The sequence below is a fragment of the Castor canadensis genome, chromosome 3 (genome assembly GCF_047511655.1).
Source record: "Castor canadensis chromosome 3, mCasCan1.hap1v2, whole genome shotgun sequence".
NCBI classification, from domain to species: Eukaryota; Metazoa; Chordata; class Mammalia; order Rodentia; family Castoridae; genus Castor; species Castor canadensis.
Genome location: NC_133388.1, coordinates 188,645,951 through 188,666,918, shown reverse-complemented (window position 1 = coordinate 188,666,918; position 20,968 = coordinate 188,645,951).

Below are 20,968 nucleotides of genomic sequence, written 5' to 3'. Positions count from 1 at the left end.
CTTAACTTTGGCACAAACATAGATAGTCCATTGCTATCCAGTTCTTTATCATTTCCAGCGTATTTGCAAGGTCCTTGGTTCTTCTTCATTTTTATATGTTTTATGTTTTGTTTTGTTTTGTCCTATAGAATACTCCTGCTGAGAGCATCATCATCAGGGTCAGAAGTACATGGTCCCCGTATCTCACCCAAGCTCTGGGAAGCCATAAAACACCTGAATGGAGTGAGATTGGATGCTGTAGCACAGAGCTGGCAAATCTGAAAAAAAAAAAAAAAACACTTACTGAGGAGCCACATAAATCATGAGAGTAAGTGTGGTGTTCATCCTGATGTAACAATTGGTTTAGGGTGAATTTTTGTCTTCTGAAATGAAAACTGTATGCTTGGCTAAAGTCCCATTGGGTTTTATCTCTGACATTTGTCATAACATAGAGGCAGAACTGTTACCACATTCTGTTCCTGGAAGTTTCTCAAAGATTGAGGGTAATAATTATGGTTAGCCTCTTTTCACATGTGACTAATGCAAGCATTGTACAAGTTAAAAAAAAAACTCAAAAGAAAAAGAACAACAAGACATAAAAGCAGAGCCCGGCATGACCCTGGTGAGTCTCACAAGAAACAATCATATAGTAGTCTTTTAAAACACTTTCATGAGGCATAGTTGTGTGTGTGTTGTTTGTTTGCTTGTTTGTTTTGTTTCATGCATATTCTGTGTTTGGGGTTCAGCAAGACTCTTAGATTATTGTTTAGTGTTTTCAGAATATTTGGGGAAAATTCAGTGAGTAATTCTTCAAGTATTTTCTTTTATCTTTCTTCTTTTATTTCAGGGACTCAAATTAAGTCACGTCAGCTTACTTGAAGGTGTTACAGAACTCAGTACACTTCTATTTATTATTTTTCTTTTTCTTTATGAGTGAGTTTTTAAATAGTGTTTACCAACATGTCCTCAAGTTCACTGAGCTTTTCCCTGGCAATTGCTAATCTCTCTTTAGTTTCATCCAATGTGTTTTATTGTCATTTATGGATACTTTGACCTTTACAAGTTTAATTTGGACTTTTTTAAAAAAATCCCCTATCTGTAAGAAATACCTTTATCTCTAGTATAGGAAATACAGTTACAATGACTGTATTAAATATTGCAGTTCTGCTTGATTGAGATGGAATGATTTTTCTTTGCATTATGGAAGAAATGTATTGGTTTTCTGAAAAGTTAAAATATTTTCTTAAATTCCAAACATTCTGAATTTTACCTTGTATACAGTCTAGTTTTGTATTCCTATAAATAGTCTTTATTGTGTGGTAGTGAGATTTTGAACTAAGCCTCACTCTTGCTAGGCAGGTACTCTATTTGATGTATAACTCCAGCCCCCTTCACTGTGATTATTTTGGAGATAAGGTCTCACTTTTTGCTCAGGCCAGACTGTACTTTCCTATTTTATGCTTCCTGCATTAGCTGGGATAACAAGCAATTTCCACCATGCCCAGATTTTTTCCATTGTGAAGGGGGCTCACAAATTGTTTTGTCCAGGCTGGCCTCCCAATTTCAGCCTCCCAAGTAGTTAGGATTAGAGATGTGAACCCCTAGCACTTGACTTCTGTAAACATCCCTGAACTTTGTTCTGCGATGCAGTGTGCATATTGGAAATAGACTAATTCTTTTCTAGCAAGAAAACAGTTTCTTGCTCTTAAGATTTATTGGGTGAGAATGGAGCTATTCTTGTTCATCTAATACTCATTATTCCCCAGTAATGAGGAAAAGGCCTTCTGTGTATTTTACCCAAAGCACCAGAATGATGAGATTTCCCATCTTGGCTGGTGGTTCTATGTACTTCCAGCTCTATGTGGGTGATGGCCACCATTACAATTCCTCTTTCCAGTGGTGCTTTTCCAGCCTTCTGTAATTTTCTCACATGCATTCACTGACCAATACTTGGCTTAATACTCGAGAGAGATATTTTACAGTTCGGGGGTGTTTTCTCTCAGTTCTACCTCTCTCCTCGAGACTTCAAGTCATCCTCACTTCCCCAGACTCAACTCTGCCTCTTCAACACAATGTTTCCATGACACCAGATTCTCTCTATCCTGCTGTGAGCTGGAAACTCTCTCTAAGAATCAGATGAGGCAGTCACAGAGTAACTAATCAATCCTTCCCCACAAGGATTTCCTTCTGTAAGATGTCCTAAAAATTCTTTTTCAGACATTTTTGCTCATACTTTTACATGTTTTATACAGGAAGGTAATTCCCATTCCTGTGAAGTTTTTTTTTTTTTTTTGGTGGAAGTGAGACCTTTAGAAAAAGATTTCAAGTGCTTGCTTTGTGTTTTCTGCAAAGCACATAAGAAGGTGTAAGTATCATAGATTTTGCATATACAAGTCTGGGTTTAAATTTTAGCCCCAGTGCTGTGATGGTACACTTTTAGATCCTCAATTTACTCATCTACGAAAAGGGCACAGCTATAATCTTTATACTGTGAAGATTCATGGGAGACTGACAAGACTATGTACATAAAATATCAAGAATACCAGATGCCAGAGTAGATAGTGACATTGATTTACTTTCCCTTCCCTGCAGCTATTATTTTCCATTCCTTTCCCTTCATTTTTTTATTGTCAACAGCTCAACTTGTTTTGTATTTTGTAATATCAGCCACTGTGCTAAACTTTTTATGTTTATTAGCTCACTAACCTTCACAATCACCTCATATTGTAAACACTAGCAATATTTTGCAGAGAAGCTGCAACTACCACTTATCACAACTAAACAACAGATTCTAAGCAAGAGTCATCCAAGTAATACCAGGCAACTCACTGACCTGTGAGAGAAAATAATGTACTGATATTTATAAACATTATAGTTTGGGTGATGTGATAGTGACCAAATGTTCTTTGATTGAAGGTGCTTGTGAAGTGTGGGACTTCCAGTATGAAAACTGAGACGGTAATAAGCAAGCCAAGATGGAACAGAATTGTTCTATTTGTCATCATTGTGGCAAAGTGCTTAGCAGGAGATGCAGGATATGAAAACTTGCTGCTTGGACTGCTGTCCTTACTTGCTGTTATGATTCCAAAGTATAATCAGAACATTAGGTGGATTAAACCTCCAATCCCATCCAACTCTCAAGAGACATAGGTCTCTCAGCTCTTGTGTGAGAGAAAAAGATCAAAATACTTTCTACCAATTCCTCTGTTCTCAGGTGAATACTTCTCTGGGAAATGCTCCAAACAACCTTATTCCAGATTCCTACAACTCACTACTTAGTGATTATTATTACTATTTTAATTGTTTTTTTAATCCAAAAATGTCATCATGGCTCTATGTTTTAGTGAAAACTATGACTTCGTTAGGCACAGACAGATGAAAGCAGGGCTTGATATACTTCACAGAATCTATGGGAAATAGAGATAATGCACCCTTATCTTCCAAATTCAGTTTTCTAACCTACTTAAGATTATTTCAGCCTACTTTGTTATTCAATTAAAAAATGTGAGTTTACTACTGAATGGTCAGTACTTTATACAGTGTTCATTATGTATGTTGCTTAAATATTAGTTAAAGCAATAAATTCTTTAAAATTCCATTTTAAATTTAATTAAAATGATTTTAATTTTCTTTAAAATGTGAGAAAATTGATTTTGGTGCTGGTGAATATCAACATTGTATTTCAGGATTGATGTAGTCTGATTTTCTATCCTTTACCATGAACACGATAGATAGAAAGGTACAAGTTGTTTAATTTCTACTCCATCTCATGAAATACAGACTCAAAAGGAAGGCATATAAATTCTTATGATATTGAACATGTCAAGAAAAAAATTGGATATTAAAACATTTTCAAGTTTAATGTTGGAAATGACCACATCTACAATGTCTTTCTATTTTTGTTGTGTTCTTCAGTGTAGAGGAAATTGTTATTTTTAAACTCTCAAGATGCTTATTATAAAGTATGTGAGATATTTTGGATGACATTTTTTCTGATTGAAATTTTGAACTCTGTTTGGGCTATATCCAATTATCTCAAATCCTGTTGTAACACCAAACTCTCAAGAAAATAAGAAGAAAAATAGTTAAAAAGAAATAGGTTCCATGCCAAAAAAATCCCTTTATATCCTGACATTGAGAAAATTCACTGGCTTTTTGCCTCACTGATAATCCAGAATCCAATTAAACCCAGCAACTTCAATTGACTTAATTAAAAGACATTTCTTTAAATTGAGTAATAAAGCAGGCTGAAATAATCCTGAATTGGTTAGAAATTTGAGTTGAGAGGATAAGGGTGCATCAGCCTTTATTTTACAAGAATCTCATGAAGTGTGACAAATTCTGATCTTTCTGTATCTACCAAAGTTGTGGGTTACTAAAATGGAGAGTCTTTCATTCAAAGTGATGAATTAAATCATATTGTTTTGGAGACCTATAGTGTTGTGCAGAATTACTCTCCTTATATGATAGATGGGACATCAGGTATACCTCTTATTCTATGACAAAAATGGCAGATCTGAAAAGATCTTTCCCCAGATAGATAGCTTGGTGAGTAGATGGCAGAGGAGAAACTAAGAAGTTCTTGGGTGACTAACTGTAAGTTCAGTTCTGTTTTTGTTTTTGAGGATGTGAAGAGTACAGAAAAGAGGAGAAAGAGAACTGGAAGAACACATATCATTATTAACATATTAGGGATTATATTTTATTTGTAATATGTCAGCCTACTTTTTAACCTAACATTTGCTTATAAAGTCTTTATAAACAGCATTTTTAATTGTCACACTTGACATTATTTATTATATTCAGTCATATGGCACTGCTATTTTTGTAGGTTAAAAGTAATCAACAGAAGCAATTTTATATCACTCAAACTATAGCTGTCATTCCATATTGTGGGACATTTTTAGGTTTATAAATAAGCAGCAGTGGGCATCTTCAGGCAAATAACATTTGATTAACTCAGTTTTGTTGCAAACATCATTCATGTGTTAGAGATTTTAGCAGCCATGATCTCCTGAGGAGCAGGAAGCCATGTAGCAGAGACCCTATGGTGGTTGTAAAGGCAGTCACACTTCCTATCCCCAGTCCAGGAGCATTGCAAAGGGATTGTTGCAAAGAATACAGTGCAAAAAATGTGTGCACATGTATGTAAGTGCAAAAGTGATGCCTGTTGGAACTACTTCAAGAATCAGGGAGGAAGGGATAAGAGAGAATGGTAGAGGGGATGAATCCCTGTATGATATATTTGAAACATTGTAAGAACATGTGTAAATGTCACAACGTACCTCCACCCAGCACAACAACAAAGAAAAAAAAAAGATAGAAAGAACCCAACACTCTCAGTGTTTTTGTCGGATGGCAAGCACTTTGACCAGAAGCTAGCATCTCTAATTGGACACTATTGCACAGTCTGCCTTCTATTCTGCTGTCTTTGGATCTTTGGATGCCTAGTTTGCTTTCCTTAGCATTGAAGTTGATATTCCAAGGCAAAATAGTAAGTTGGCATTTTACTACAGGCTGGGAATCTCTAATCCAAAAAAATCAAAAATCCAAAGCTTTTTTAGGACTGACATGGTGACATAAATGGAAAATTATCCAGTAAGAAACTTTGTTTCATGTACAAAATTATTTAAAATATTGTAGAAAAGTAACTTCAGAGGTTGGGAATGGTAACTCCAGCTATACAGGAAAAAGAGATGGAAGGATCGTGGTTTGAGGTCATCCAGGACAATAAAGTTAACAAGACCTGATCTCAGAAAATAAGCAGACCATGGTGATTCATGCCTGTAATCACAGCCATGCAGGAGGTAGAGGTAGGAGGATCATGGTCTGAGGCCAGTCTTGGGCAAAAGGCATGAGACCCTCCTTGAAAAATAAACTAAAGCTTTTTTGCTTTTAGGGCTGGGTGATGGCTAAAGTGATACAGCACTAGCCCAGCAAAGAGTGAGGCAGACCCTGCCAAAAAGTTTTAAAGTAACGTCAGACTATGTGCATAAATTGTACATGAAACGTAAATGAGTTTCATGTTTGGACTTGGATTCATTCCTTGATACATCAGTGTGCATATGCAAATGTGCCCCAATCCAAAATCTGAAACATTTCTGGTTCCAATTATTTTATATAAAGGATATACATCTGTATTATATTTGAATTCATTAATACTTGAGAGATTAAAAAATTTCTTGCTTGTAAACTGGGGATAGTCATCATTAGAGTTTGAAGAAAAAGCATAGCATCCTCAAATGATTGATGTATTCTTGAGAGTGTTAGCTAATACCCATCTATCTAATCATTGCCATCCAGGTAAATGTATAGAAAGGATCCATAGATGAAATTCAAGGCTCAACTAGCTGCTTTGCTTGGAAACATGAGTAATAATATGCAATGGTGAGAAAAATTAGGATTTTGAAGAGAGATTGCATGTAGCTGGTCACCAGGCTGTGCCTTTAGACAAGACCCTTTTCCTTGCTGATTCCCAACGTTCTCATAGCCAGGAGAATCCCTGGAATCAGCACAAAATACCTGCCATGTTGAGAAGAGACGTGAATGCCAGCAAGGAGGCATGCACTACTGTGACTAGGGATCGGGGGCTTTCAGCACACAGCTCTGAATGAAAATGCTGTCTCTATTGAATTAATTTCCCCCAAACTATCAGTTTCCTCATTTGGTAAAATAATGATAGCCACACTTATAGATGTTGTGAAAGATCAAAGAAGATAATAAATGTGTTGAGTTTAACCTAGTTCCTGATGTATGTTTAGTGTTAACTGAGTGGAAGTTGATTGTTAGATTGTAATATTTTCTCCTCCTCTTCTTTTGTTAAGGATTTAGAATGCAATCACAGACTCCTTTTTCAATTCAGATATTAGTATGTATCCCAGTGTGTTTCCAAACTCTAGCTGCTTGTCACAAAATGAATATTGTATGTCACTTTGATCTGCTGTTCTTTTCGGAATGCCTTCATGGTGGCAGGTTGTTTTTATCTGAATATGTCACAAAAATACTTAATAATAGATGCTAATCATGAAGTAACTCTTTCTATTAACAATGTCTATCTTCCTATATTCCAAGGTGGCATTTACCTTTAGTTGCCTTAAGCACTCCTAATTAAATCCTTCTTTATACCAGCTGAGCGTTCAACCTTGAAAAATGAAAGGTTAACAAAAAAAGCATGTATGTATTTGCATTATTTGTGTGGACAAAGATATATATGTATATACATATATATGAATATATGTATAAACAAAGAAGGAAATAAATATGACATATATATGATTGATAAAGATAGATAGATAGATGCAAATAGACAAATATGGGGGCTCATATTCAGTTATCTATATCATGAAAATATTACACCATAAAACCTAAATGTATCTCTGCTTCCGTCTTTCCATTTCCCTCTCTCTCTCTCTCTCTCTCCCTTTTATCCCTCCATCACTCTCTCTATTTTTGTCTTTTTCTCTAAAATTAGGCTTCTGAAAAAAGTGGGGGCCTCCTTCACCTTTCTGACTTGACTACTAAAATTTTAAACACCTTAATAATTAATCTCCAGATCATGTGAATAAAATTTTCTCAGGTTAGTGAAAAGCAAATAGTAGTCCCAAAAATCTGTCACTCGAATGAAGGATAGATTACTTTAACTAAAATGACACTTGTTAGAACTAGAATTCCATTACAAATCAATCAAAACCCAGATTTGCCTAAGGTCAACCTTGTCCTCATTATTCACTCCAAATCTCTCTTCAACTTCAGATTATCTTTCAAAAGCTTGTCTGCCTTAATTTCAGTTTTATTTCTTTCATCCCTTAAGAGTAAAGAAACAAGTGTATGAAAAAAATGTTGGAAATAAAAATGTGAGTAACAGGAATAAGCTTAAACCTGCTCCTCTGCTAGGAAAAAGCACCAGGCTCATAAGTGGTCTGTCCACACATAGTCATGTTAGAAATGCAGCAGCTGAAGCACTGAGGATTTTTGGATCTGACTAGGGAACTGGATATTCCCACCTCCAATAGCCTTGTGTGAAATGCCACATCTCAGAATATGAAATATGACTTACAGAGCAGCTGCCAGAAAAGGCCAGGTGCTGAAACTCAGAATGTGCAGTAGTCATTGTCTCATTATGTGAAGTTTGACCAACTGGAGAGAGAAGATGGGAGACAGCTATGCTATTTTCCTCCCCTTGAGAGCCTAACTAGATATCTCCAAAGGACAGAGGAACTGTCTGTATCTCTATTGAAATGTAATTTCATGATTCATGAATTTCCTCCTTCCCCTGCTTTACTTTTTTTTTTCCTACTCTTTTTGGCTTGTAATCAAACCTCCTATTAAAGCATCAACATTTAACCTTTGACTCTGGCTGTTTTCTTGGGAAATTAGGATAAGGGGTATTTTCAAGGGTATCCCTAGAAAACAGACTTACAGGTTGAGAATTTATGTTAAAATTGACTATGGGGATTCCAAGATGGTGGCTAGAGGGAGGAAGCAGAAAGCATGCCTCCTAAAGTAAAATCTTGGAAAGACGCTGGAGATACACCTTACAGGAAAAACCACTGAGAAGAGGCAAAACTTTGACTCCGCCACACCTCCAGCCTTTGTAGAGCATCTCCACTTCACTTTAAATGGAGAAACCAGGAGGGCCCCAGGGCCACCAGACGGCAGCACCCAGATGGCTTGGGAAGATGCAGACCACAAGGTGAGCTAAGCAGCGCGCAGTACTCCCACAGACAGCCCTGGGACAGATCAGCATAGCCCTCTGGACAGACTGACCCCCATCCATGGAAAAAAGAAAAAAAAACTGAATAATAAGCAATAACAACAAAAAAGACACGTAGCAAAGAGGGCGGGACACCCTGAGCACCGAAGAGGTAGGGAGGGGCAATCCCTCACGGAACTGTAAATAAACAAGCCAGCTGGAGAAGTCAGGAGCGGTGGCACATGCCCAGCAACCAGGAGCAGGAAAGCTTGTAAAAGTGGCAGTGAGAGGAAAACTCCACAGGAGAGAGGGGAAGACCCACTTTCCACATGAACTGTAAATAAACACGCAGGCCTGAGAAAGCGGATGCAGTGTCACCTCCCCCAGTGTGCTTGGAAAGGGGAAAGCTTGTAGCAGTGGCTCATGCACAGGAGAACTCTGAGTAAACAAAGCCTGCAGGGCCAGGTGAGTGCTAAGCTCACCCCTGAGATCTGCATAAATAATGCCTCCAGCAATGGCAGACTGACAGCAGTGGGCAGGTGAGCCACAGCTGCAGATACCATTCTCAGAACTGTCTCCAGACTCTTTTTTTTTCTTTCTTTCTTTGATGAGACAACAACTAAACTACACCTGCATGCTGAAAAACTTACTGAAAGTGTACTGCATTTGAACTTGGGACACTTTGTGGTGTTTTCTTTGTTTTGTGTTGTTTTGTTTGGTTTGGTTTGGTTTTTCTCCCCTTTGATGAGACAACAACAGAACTACTCTGAGACACCATCACCAGGATTGGAGGCTGAGGGACTAACACCAAAATTATTAAGACTGAAACTTTACTGCATTTGAACTTGGAGATTTTTTTCATTTATTTATTCATTCTTTATTTTTTATTTTTATTTTTTTAATCCTCTCTCTGTCTTTATAATGCCTGTTCAGCTTACCGTTGATTAGTACACTATCTCTCCCTGTTTATATCTTTGAAACTTTTTTGTTTGTTTCTTTGTTTTGTTTTTTCTACTTGTTTGTTTATATGTTTTTCCCTTTTTCTTTAACTTCTTTGCTTTCCATCTCCTCTCACCCTTCCATTCTAAATATCACCAATATTATTATTACAAGCTAGAAAATACTTAATTGCACACAGTACAGAGACAATAAAAACACCAAGGGCAAAGACGGAAAGACAGAAAAAACAGGGAAACCAGTTTCCCCACAGAAAAAATTAGTGCAGGAACCAGAGGGAAATGAAGAAAACAGATACTCAGATAGAGGCTCCAACAAAATGAAGATAAACTATGCCAAAGAACTCAATACAGCCTATAAGAACAATCTAAAAGAAGAAATATTACAGTTACTCAATGAGAATTTTATAGAGATGATACTGGATAGGGTCAACAAAAATGTACAGGAGACACTCAAGAAATTCCAAGACAACAAAAATAGAGAATTTGAAAAAGCACAAGAAGAAATAAAGGAAACCATAGAATCACTATATAAACACCAAAGTGAAACAAACAACATGATTAAAAAAGAGATAAATGAACTCAGGACAAAAATAAACAACATTAAAGAGGAAGAGACTCAGGATATGGAAAACCTCAGAAAAAAGAATGAAACAGAACTGCAAAACAAAATGAAAAACCAATCCAGCAGAATAGAACAAACAAAAAACAGAATCTCAGAACTCGAAGAAGAAATGGTAATTAAAGGAAAAACCAAAGAACTATTAATTAAACAACTCAAGACCAGTGAAAAGAAAATGCAAGAACTCACTGAATCTATCAAAAGACCAAACCTGAGAATCACGGGCATTGAAGAAAGAGAAGAGGTGCAAGCAAAGGGAATGCATAATATATTCAACAAAATAATAACAGAAAATTTCCCAAATCTAGAGAAAGATATTCCCATACAGATGCAAGAGGTCTCCAGAACACCAAACAGACCAGAACAAAATAGATCTACCCCACAGCATATTATCATTAAAACAACAAAAACAGAGACCTGAGAAAGAATACTGAAGGCAATAAGAGAGAAAAAACAAGTAACATACAAAGGTAAACCCATCAAAATCACAGCAGATTTCTCAACAGAAACATTAAAAGCAAGAAGAGCGTGGGGTTAGATCTTCGGGGCACTGAATGAAAATAACTTCAACTCCAGGATACTCTACCCAGCAAAACTATCATTCAAAATAGATGGAGCAATAAAAGTCTTCCATGATAAGCAGAAACTAAAACAAGATGTGACCACAAAGTCACCACTACAAAAGATTCTGCAAGGGATTCTGCACACAGAAAGTGAAACCCAACTTAACCATGAAAAGACAGGGAGCACCAAACCACAGGAAAAGAAAAAGCAAGACAGTAGAGAGTAACCTCAACTTAGGTACACACAATCAAAAAAAATGACAGGAATCACCACATATCTATCAGTACTAACACTTAATGTTAATGGACTTAATTCACCCATCAAAAGGCACCATTTGATGAAATGGATTAAAAAGGAAGATCCAACAATTTGTTGCTTACAGGAGACCCATCTCACCGACAGAAATAAGCAGGCTTAGGATGAATGGCTGGAAGAAAATTTGCCAAGCCAATGGCGCCTGAAAACAAGCAGGAGTAGCAATGCTTATCTCTGACAAGTAGACTTCAAACCTACATTGATCAAATGAGATAAAGAAGGACATTCCATAGTAATAAAAGGGGAAATAGACCAAAAGGAAATAATAATCATCAATCTGTATGCACCCAATTTCATCAAACATACCCTGAAAGACCTAAAAGTCTCCCCAAAAAGAAAAGTCCAGGACCTGATGGGTTCTCTGCTGAATTCTATCAGATCTTTAAAGAAGAATTGACACCAACCCTCCTTAAACTGTTCCACGAAATAGAAAGGGAAGGAATACTGCCTAACTCTTTCTATGAAGCCAGTATTACACTTATCCCAAAACCAGGCAAAGACACCTTCAAAATGGAGAACTACAGGCCAATCTTCTTAATGAACATTCCTGCAAAAATCCTCAACAAAATAATGGCAAACTAAATTTTAAAACACATCAAAAAGATCATTCACCATGACCAAGTAGGCTTCATCCCAGGGATGCAGGGGTGGTTCAACTTACGAAATCAATAAATGTAATAAACCATATTAACAGAAGCAAAGACAAAAACCACTTGATCATCTCAATAGATGCAGAAAAAGCCTTTGATAAGATCCAACACCATTTCATGATAAAAGCTCTAAGAAAACTAGGAATAGAAGGAAAGTACCTCAACATTATAAAAGCTATATATGACAAACCTACAGCCAGCATTATACTTAACGGAGAAAAACTGAAACCATTCCCTCTAAAATCAGGAAGTAGACAAGGATGCCCATTATTCCCACTCCTATTCAACACAGTACTGGAATTCCTAGCCAGAGCAATTAGGCAAGAAGAAGGAATAAAAGGAATACAAATAGCTAAAGAAACTGTCAAAATATCCCTATTTGTAGATGACATGATCCTATAACTTAAGGACCCAAAAAGCTCTACTCAGAAGCTTCTAGACATCATCAATAGCAACAGCAAGGTAGCAGGATATAAAATCAACATACAAAAATCATTAGCATTTCTATACATTAATAAGGAACAAACTGAAAAAGAATGTATGAAAACAATTCCATTTATAATAGCCTCAAAAGAAAACAAATACCTAGGTGTAAACCTAACAAAGGATGTGAATGGACTCTACAAGGAAAACTATAAACTTCTGAAGAAAGAGATTGAGGAAGACTATAGAAAGTGGAGAGATCTCCCATGCTCATGGATTGGTAGAATCAACATAGTAAAAATGTCAATATCCCTAAAGTAATCTACATGTTTAATGCAATTCCCATCAAAATTCCAATGACATTCCTCAAAGAGATTGAAAAATCTACTGTTAAATTTATATGGAAACACAAGAGGCCACAAATAGCCAAAGCAATACTCAGTCAAAAGCACAATGCTGGAGGTATCATGATACCCAACTTCAACCTATATTACAAAGCAATAACAATAAAAACAGCATGGTACTGGCACAAAAACAGACATGAAGACCAGTGGAACAGAATAGAGGACCCAGATATGAAGCCACACAACTATAACCAACTTGTCTTTGAACAAAGGCACTAAAAATATACAATGGAGAAAAGACAGCCTCTTCAACAAAAACTGCTGGGAAAACTGGTTAGCAGTCTGCAAAAAACTGAAACTAGATCCATATATGTCACCCTATACCAATATTAACTCAAAACGAATCAAGGATCTTAATATCAGACCACAAACTCTAAAGTTGATACAGGAAAGAGTAGGAAATACTCTGGAATTAATAGGTATAGGTAACAACTTTCTCAATGGAACACCAGAAGCTCAGCAACTAAGAGATAGAATAGACAAATGGGACTTTGTAAAACTAAAAAGTTCTGCTCAACAAAAGTAATGGTCTCTAAACTGAAGAGAACACCCACAGAGTGGGACAAACACACCCACAGTGTGTTTGCCACACATCAGACAAAGGACTGATAACCAGAATATATAGGGAACCTAAAAAACTAAATTCTCCCAAAATGAATGAACCAATAAAGAAATGGGCAAGTGAACTAAACAGAACTTTCTCAAAAGAAGAAATTCAAATGGCCAAAAAACACATGAAAAAATGCTCACCATCTCTAGCAATAAAGGAAATGCAAATTAAAACCACACTAAGATTCCACCTCACCCCTGTTAGAATAGCCATCATCAGCAACACCACCAACAACAGGTGTTGGCGAGGATGTGGGGAAAAAGGAACCCTCTTACACTGTTGGTGGGAATGTAAACTAGTACATCCACTCTGGAAAAAAATTTGAAGGCTACTTAAAAAGCTAGACATTGATCTACCATTTGATCCAGCAATCCCACTCTTGGGGATATACCCAAGAGACTGTGACACAGGTTACTCCAGAGGCACCTGCACACCCATGTTTATTGCGGCACTATTCACAATAGCTAAGTTATGGAAACAGCCAAGATGCCCCACCACTGACGAATGGATTAAGAAAATGTGGTATTTATACACAATGGAATTTTATGCAGCCATGAAGAAGAACAAAATGTTAACATTCGCTGGTAAATGGATGGAACTGGAGAACATCATTCTGAGTGAGGTTAGCCTGGCCCAAAAGACCAAAAATTGTATGTTCTCCCTCATATGTGGACATTAGATCAAGGGCAAACACAACAAATGGATTGGACTTTGAGCACATGATAAAGCAAGAGCACACAAGGGAGGGATGAGGATAGGTAAGACACCTAAAAAACTAGCTAGCATTTGTTGCCCTTAACACAGAGAAACTAAAGCAGATACCTTACAAGCCAATAGGAGTAGGGGACCAGGAACTAGCGAAAAGGTTAGATCAATAAGAATTAACCTAGAAGGTAACACACATGCACAGGAAATCAATGTGAACCAACTCCCTGTATAGCTATCCTTATCTCAACTAGTAAAAACCCTTGGTCCTTCCTATTATTGCTTATACTCTCTCTTCAACAAAATTAGAGATAAGGGCAAAATAGTTTCTGCTGGGTAGCAAAGGGGTGGGAGATATTTAGAGGGGGGGTAAGGCAGGGGGTGGGGAAAGGGTGGAGAAATGACCCAAACATTGTATGCACATATGAATTAAAATAAAATTTACTATGTCCAGAATCAATGGACATCCCACTGTTAGCAATCAGTGAGATGTTGTTCTTCCATACCATGTGATGCACCACAATAGCTCCTTTTGCAATGGTGGACTCCTTGCCAGGAGAAAGGCTAGGATTAACACAGTTTATTGTCAATGTAATGACACCATGAAAATCAGAAGAGCACTGTGATAGTTTTAAAGAGACTATTATCTCTTTCAACTATAAGGTAATATGTTGCAAGAAAATACTTGTTATTTTAGCATTCTGTTCAACACTTTAGTACTTTCAAGATGACAATCAGAACTAATAATCAACAAATAACAATGAGGAAATTATAGTCCCCTCCCCAGGAACAAATAGGTATATAGTTAATAGATACAAGGATGAAAAGAGGGAACACATGTGGGAATTTACATTGCAGGTTCTGTAATGGGGAACATAAAATATCATGCTGGATTAGCAACAATTCATTAACAAATGGACAAACAGACATCTTATTTAGGACTTGGTATTATGGGAGTACATTTGAAACTATCCCTAGTAATATAGTGGATGATTCCAAAGCTTGGACTTATTAGCAGCCATTGGTAATCAAGGTACAGATTCTAGAACTTCCTTTGTATACTTATGAAGGATTCAGAAGGCTTAGAGAGAAAGGAATGATAGAATGGATTTATTAGGCAATTTGAGAATACATCCTATGACTATCCTCACCAGAAAAGCCAGAGCACGCCTTTTCTATTAAGACAATAAAGAATCTGATGCTGAGGGGTCCACGAATATTTCTAAGATCCATCACAGTGACTATTTTCTACAAGTTGGGTTTGACAGTGGATTATTCCTACCATGGTATTAAACCCCATAGTATCTTATAGATGGTATGATTCTGTACTAACAGAGGCCTGTTTGTAAGACCTATCCATCATAAGCAAGGTTGATATGAAGGACATCAAGGTTGAAATAGCAATAATAGTGCATTGACTGACAGGAATCTGTGGCTATAGCTCATAGGCATGCAAGGAGAGAGAAAGAGGAACATCAATCAAGGTATTTCTTGCTTTCTAAATTAAGAAAAAAAAACTAGACCTGGTAAGCAAAGGGCTGACATCAGTCACCAAAATTGAAAAGTAGAGAACCGTATTTATTTCCCAGACCCAACTCAATCCTATCCCATAGTCACAGATTGAAGTGGAGGACAGACAGACGCTCTTGAGAAGGGTCCTATACTTTCATTAAACTTGTGTAGAAACACTGTGTGTGATAAGTTATCTTCTAACTTTTTCCCAACAAAACTATCCTGATTTCCAGAATAATTGTATGGTGGGAAAGTGAACAGCCCAGATGTTTTGAAGGTAATTAATTACAATATCTAAACTGGTATTAATTCAGGAAACTAATGTGTCATTTTAGTTCTCTCATTAGAATGAAACATATAACTATATGGTATGTTATATTTCTCTGGTGTCCTCAAAATAGATATAATGAGTCCTTATACTCAAACTATATGCTTTATCACTCATCATATCCTGTGTTTGTTTACCTGTGCCCCTGAATACTTGAGTTATATAATGATCTTATATAGTCATATAGGCCTAGTCAAATGCAGCACTAACCCCCAAAACATAAAAGTAAATCAGAAGTAATAGCTAATTTCTGGATGACTGATATAGAGATTGATGCATATTGGTATTACATCCCTCAATTAACTATGGCTTCAGTCTTACCTGTGTGGAGAGTTACTGACTATATGTTAATTTCTTTTACATAGTGGTGACCAATATACCTAACAGAATCAACTTAAGGGAAGAAGGATTCATTTTGGCTCAGTTTTAGAGATATCAGTCCATCATTTGTGGGTTGGGAGGAGCATGGTGGAGCAGAGCAGTTTGCATTAACAATATTCAGGAAGCTGAAAAAAGAGGAAAACAGGAATGGACAGGACAAGATATAGCCTTCAGGACATGCCACCTCCAGTGACCTACTTTCTCCAAGTAGGGTCCACCCTCTACTTTTCAGTATAAATTGACTTTATTGACATTTGATGATATCTGTCAATACTTCAACCTAACTGGGGTTAGTTAGACATATGTATGGGGCAACATAAGGGTAACTGTTTCTATCTGGATTTTCAAGAACACTATACAGAAGCCCAAACATGTCTCTCCATCCAACAGCTGTTAGCATAACTTACAAAAAGAAAGAACTTCTAGAAAAATCCTTGCTACCAGACGATCCATCTCAGAAAGCCTGTCAGTCTCCTGTTCCCACCATACCCCAGGTCTGTCTTACACCAACAGCAAGTACTATGTTCAAAGAGAAGGTTCTACAACTAATCCCTTAAAACCATAAAAAACATGTACTGCCATTATATATAATATTCATTTGGCAGTAGTAGTAATAATGATTAGTTAATTATATTAAACACTTTCTTATAAGCATTTCATTGAACACTGCACAAGAAATATAATGTTCATAATTTTTTAAGAGAGATACATGATAATTTCTTCAAGTAGATACATTTACCAATGGGGAAACTAAACAGTGGGTTTAATAAATTTCTCAGCTTTATGGATTGCTAGTAGTATATCTAGGTATAATTCCAGGTCAGTCTCACTTATAACATATGGTTTTCATAATCTCAATTCTGTGTCACACATTGTTCTATGAGGTTTTTCATATTATGAATTGCAACCAACAAAAGGTGGAGTTATTGAAGTGACTCAACTCTTGGTAGAAAAATGATTAAGCCAATTGACTGAAAGGTTAAATAACTTGCCCCAAATTATACAACTAGTACCTGGAAGTGCAGAAATTCAAGAAATCTGTCCTTAGAGTCTGCTTTCAGTCAACTGTTTATTCTCCTTTATTCCCAATTGATTATAAGATGAATCAGCAAGGGTTACTACAGTTGGTTATTGTAACATTTATTTTCTGAGTGTGAACTCAGTCTTGCTTAACAAATCTTTTGTTAGCAAGCTAATGTCTTCAATTCAAGAATTCCTCCAAATGTTCCTATGGAGGGAATCTAGATCATGTTGAGTCCATGGGTCCAGTGGGTAAACAGCCCCTTCAGGAAAGAACAGTTTCATAACAAGGCTGTTTTCTGAGCCTGAGTGTTCTACCTCTCCAATACAGTTTGGAGTACTTCTGATGTTCTCCTAGACAGCAAAGGCCACGGGAAAACTGTATCTTTTAGAAGACAAAAATAGAGACAGCTTTTGTTACTTTAGAATGTATTGAAAGAAGGTGGCTTCAGGTTCTACCTTAGTTCCTTTTGCAAAGATCCTGATTTTCCTTTAAAAATAAGCACTACTTGGTCCTTGTTTTATCAGAGCTGCTACTGGCCAAGTTGGATCACTCTGAAGACAGGAGATAACTAAAAACATAAGTTTAGCCACCAGACTCAGATCTCTCATTAGCTTTGCCAATCTGAATTTGAAATCTAGTAAAGCCCTATATAGGATATTTGCATAACAACAAATATTCCTAAGGCAGGAGGATGCTCAGAACTTTTCACCTGAACGTGTATGAACTGCACACAACAATGCGATGGGAGATATAACTGCCATGAGATTCTAGAATTAGTCAAAAGTATACCCTCACAACTGTAAGAGTTAGGAAGAGCTAATATTAGTGTCTTTAACCTACATATTCCTAAATTCACACAGAGTTGAGTTCTCCAGTGTGAATGCTGTAATTATGTTTATTCACACTTTTTATTATTTGTTCTATAAGAATACTCTGGAATGATATTTCAGTATGCATTTACTCCACCTTAAAATAAAGTATAATTCTCAAGCAGTAGAATTTTAGTGCTAAAAAGTGAAAAATGCAGTATTTTAATTACCACTGAAATCAAGATACTGTATAATGATATAAAATCTGCCCAGATTTGTATGTCTATTTAATCAACCTTATAATTCAACTCACTATTCATATAAGTGATGTCATATACTATGTAGACTTTTGAATCTTAGTGTGATGCATTTAAGAATCTCCCATCTTGTTGCTGTAAGTAGTTTGAGTGGTTCTTGCCTCTGACTGATGAATAATATTCTACTATATAGGTGCATGCACCAATGTTTCTTCATCCATTCACCGTTGAAGGTTGTTTGGGTTATTTCTAATAGACTATTGATAAGAAAACTATTATAAATGTTGACATAGAAGTTTTGGTGCAAACAAAAGCTTTCAATTCTCTTATTTAAACACTCCACAGTAGCATGGAATTCTGTGGACCTTGATCCTCTTACCCCTACCTCCACAGTAGCTGAGAGCACAGATGTGCAACACCACCACCACACTTGACTTTGTTTTGTTTATTTTGTTTTATTTTTTTACAGATAGGGCTCCCAAACTGAAATTCTCCTACCTCTACCTCCGGATCACTGTGTTTGTGGTTGTGCGCCACCCCACTCAGCAGTTGTTCATGTACTTTTAACTTTATGAGTAACTGACAAACTGGTTTTCAAAGAGGCCAAACTATTTTGTATTTTGCATTCTCATGAATGGCATACAATAATTCCAGTTCACAGTTTATTCATAGGTGGCATTATCACTTACTAGATTAGCCCATTCTAATAACTATGGATTAATATCTAGTTACAGTTTAAATTTATGCTTCATTAATGATTAACAATATTGAGTAAATTTGCATATTTTCCATTTGCATAGCTTAATTGGTAAAGTGGTCATGTTTTCTGAACACTTCTAAAATTTTCATCATTTGTTTTCATATGGTTTTGAAATTCCTTGTATTTACAAATGTTTTCTTCTACTCTCGCTTGTCTTCTCATTCACTTAACAGTTTGCTTCAACAAGAAATGTTCTTAATTTTAATGAAGTCAAATTCATTAATTTTTTTCTGGAATGAGTTGCACTTTGGGTGCTGTTTTTAAAAATTGTTGCTTAAGTCACGGTAAAAAATATTATCAGCTGTTATTTCTTCTAAGGTTTTATAGTTTTAGGTTTTACATTTAAGTTTAGGATCTGATTTGAATTAATTTTTGTATGCAGTTCTAGATATGGACCAAGGTTTAATATTTTGCATATAAAAATTCAATTGTTCCAGTATTATTTGTTAAGAAAGAGAATCTTTTTTTTCAAGTTGGTCCTTATTTAATTTAATTTATTTTTTGTTTTTGTGCTAGGTGGGGGTATATTGCAGCATTTACAAAAGTTCTTACAATGTATCAAATATATCATACTTGAATTCACCCCCTCCACTGCTCTCATTCATTCCCCCTCCCCCAATTCCTGGAACAGTTTCAACAGGTATCATTTTTGCATTTACATACACATGTATACATTATTTGCCCCATATTCATCCTACTACTCCTTTCCCTGTCACCTTCCCCTCCCACTGGTACAATTGCCCCCCCCCACACACACATTGCAGAACCTGTTCTGCTCTCCTGTTCTCTAATTTTATAGAAGAAAAAGCATAAAAGATAAAATGAAAAAGATGACATTTTTGCTAGTTTGAGATAAAGATAGCTATGTAGGGAGTTCCCTTGTGTTGTTTCCAAGCATATATGTATTACATCCCCAACTGATTCACCTCTTCCAGTGATCTTCACTCCTCCCTAGTATACTTCCCATGGTGGCCCCAGCCAGTTTAAGATTTCTATATTCATTCCTGTACAGTGAGCACAACAATCACATCCAAGTTTTTAGTTTCCTTTCCTTGCCCTGTCCTACCCTTGCACAGTCTCCCTTTAATGTGACCCATGTCCCATAATATTACTGCATTTGTTTTAGGTTTACAGTCTGCATATGAGGGAGAACATGCAATGTTTGGCCTTCTCAGCCTGACCAACTCCACTTCAGATGATGTTTCCAGAGTGGTGGTACTACTTGCTTTCCCACCAGTAGTGTACGAGGGTTCCTTTTTCCCCACATCCTCACCAAAACCTGTTGGTAGTGGAGTTTTTGATGATGACTATTCTAACAGCGGTGAGGAGGAATCTTAGTGTGGTTTTTATTTGCATTACCTTTATGGCCAGGGATGGTGAACATTTTTTCATATTTTTTTAGCCATTTGGACTTCTATGAAAACGTTCTGTTCAATTTAGTTGCCCTTTTCTTTATTGGGTCATTGGTTTTTTGGGGGGAGTTTAGTTTTTTTTAGCTCCCTGTATCTTGTGGTTTTCAGTCTTGTCTGATGTACAGCTAGCAAAGATTTTCTCTAATTCTGTGGGGGGGGCCTCTTCAATTTAGAGACCTTTTTTTTTTCTTGTGTAGAAGCTACTTAATTTCACGTAGTCCCATTTGCCTATCCTTTCTCTTAGTTGCTGAGCTGCTTTTGTTCTATTGAGTAAGTCCTTGCTTCCAGTGTATTCCCTGCTCTTTCCTGGACTTGCTTCAAGGTTTAAAGTCTGATATTCAGATCTGTAATCCACTTTGAGTTGATACTTGAACAAGGTGACTGACATGGATCTAGTTTCAGTTCTCTGCAGGAAGATATACAGTTTTCCCAGCAACATTTCCATTGTATATTTTTGGCACTTTTGTTAAAAATTAGGTGGCATAGCTGCATAGATTCATATCTTGGTCTTCTATTCTGTTCCACTGGTCTTCATGTCTGTTTTTGTGCCAGTGCCATGTTTTTG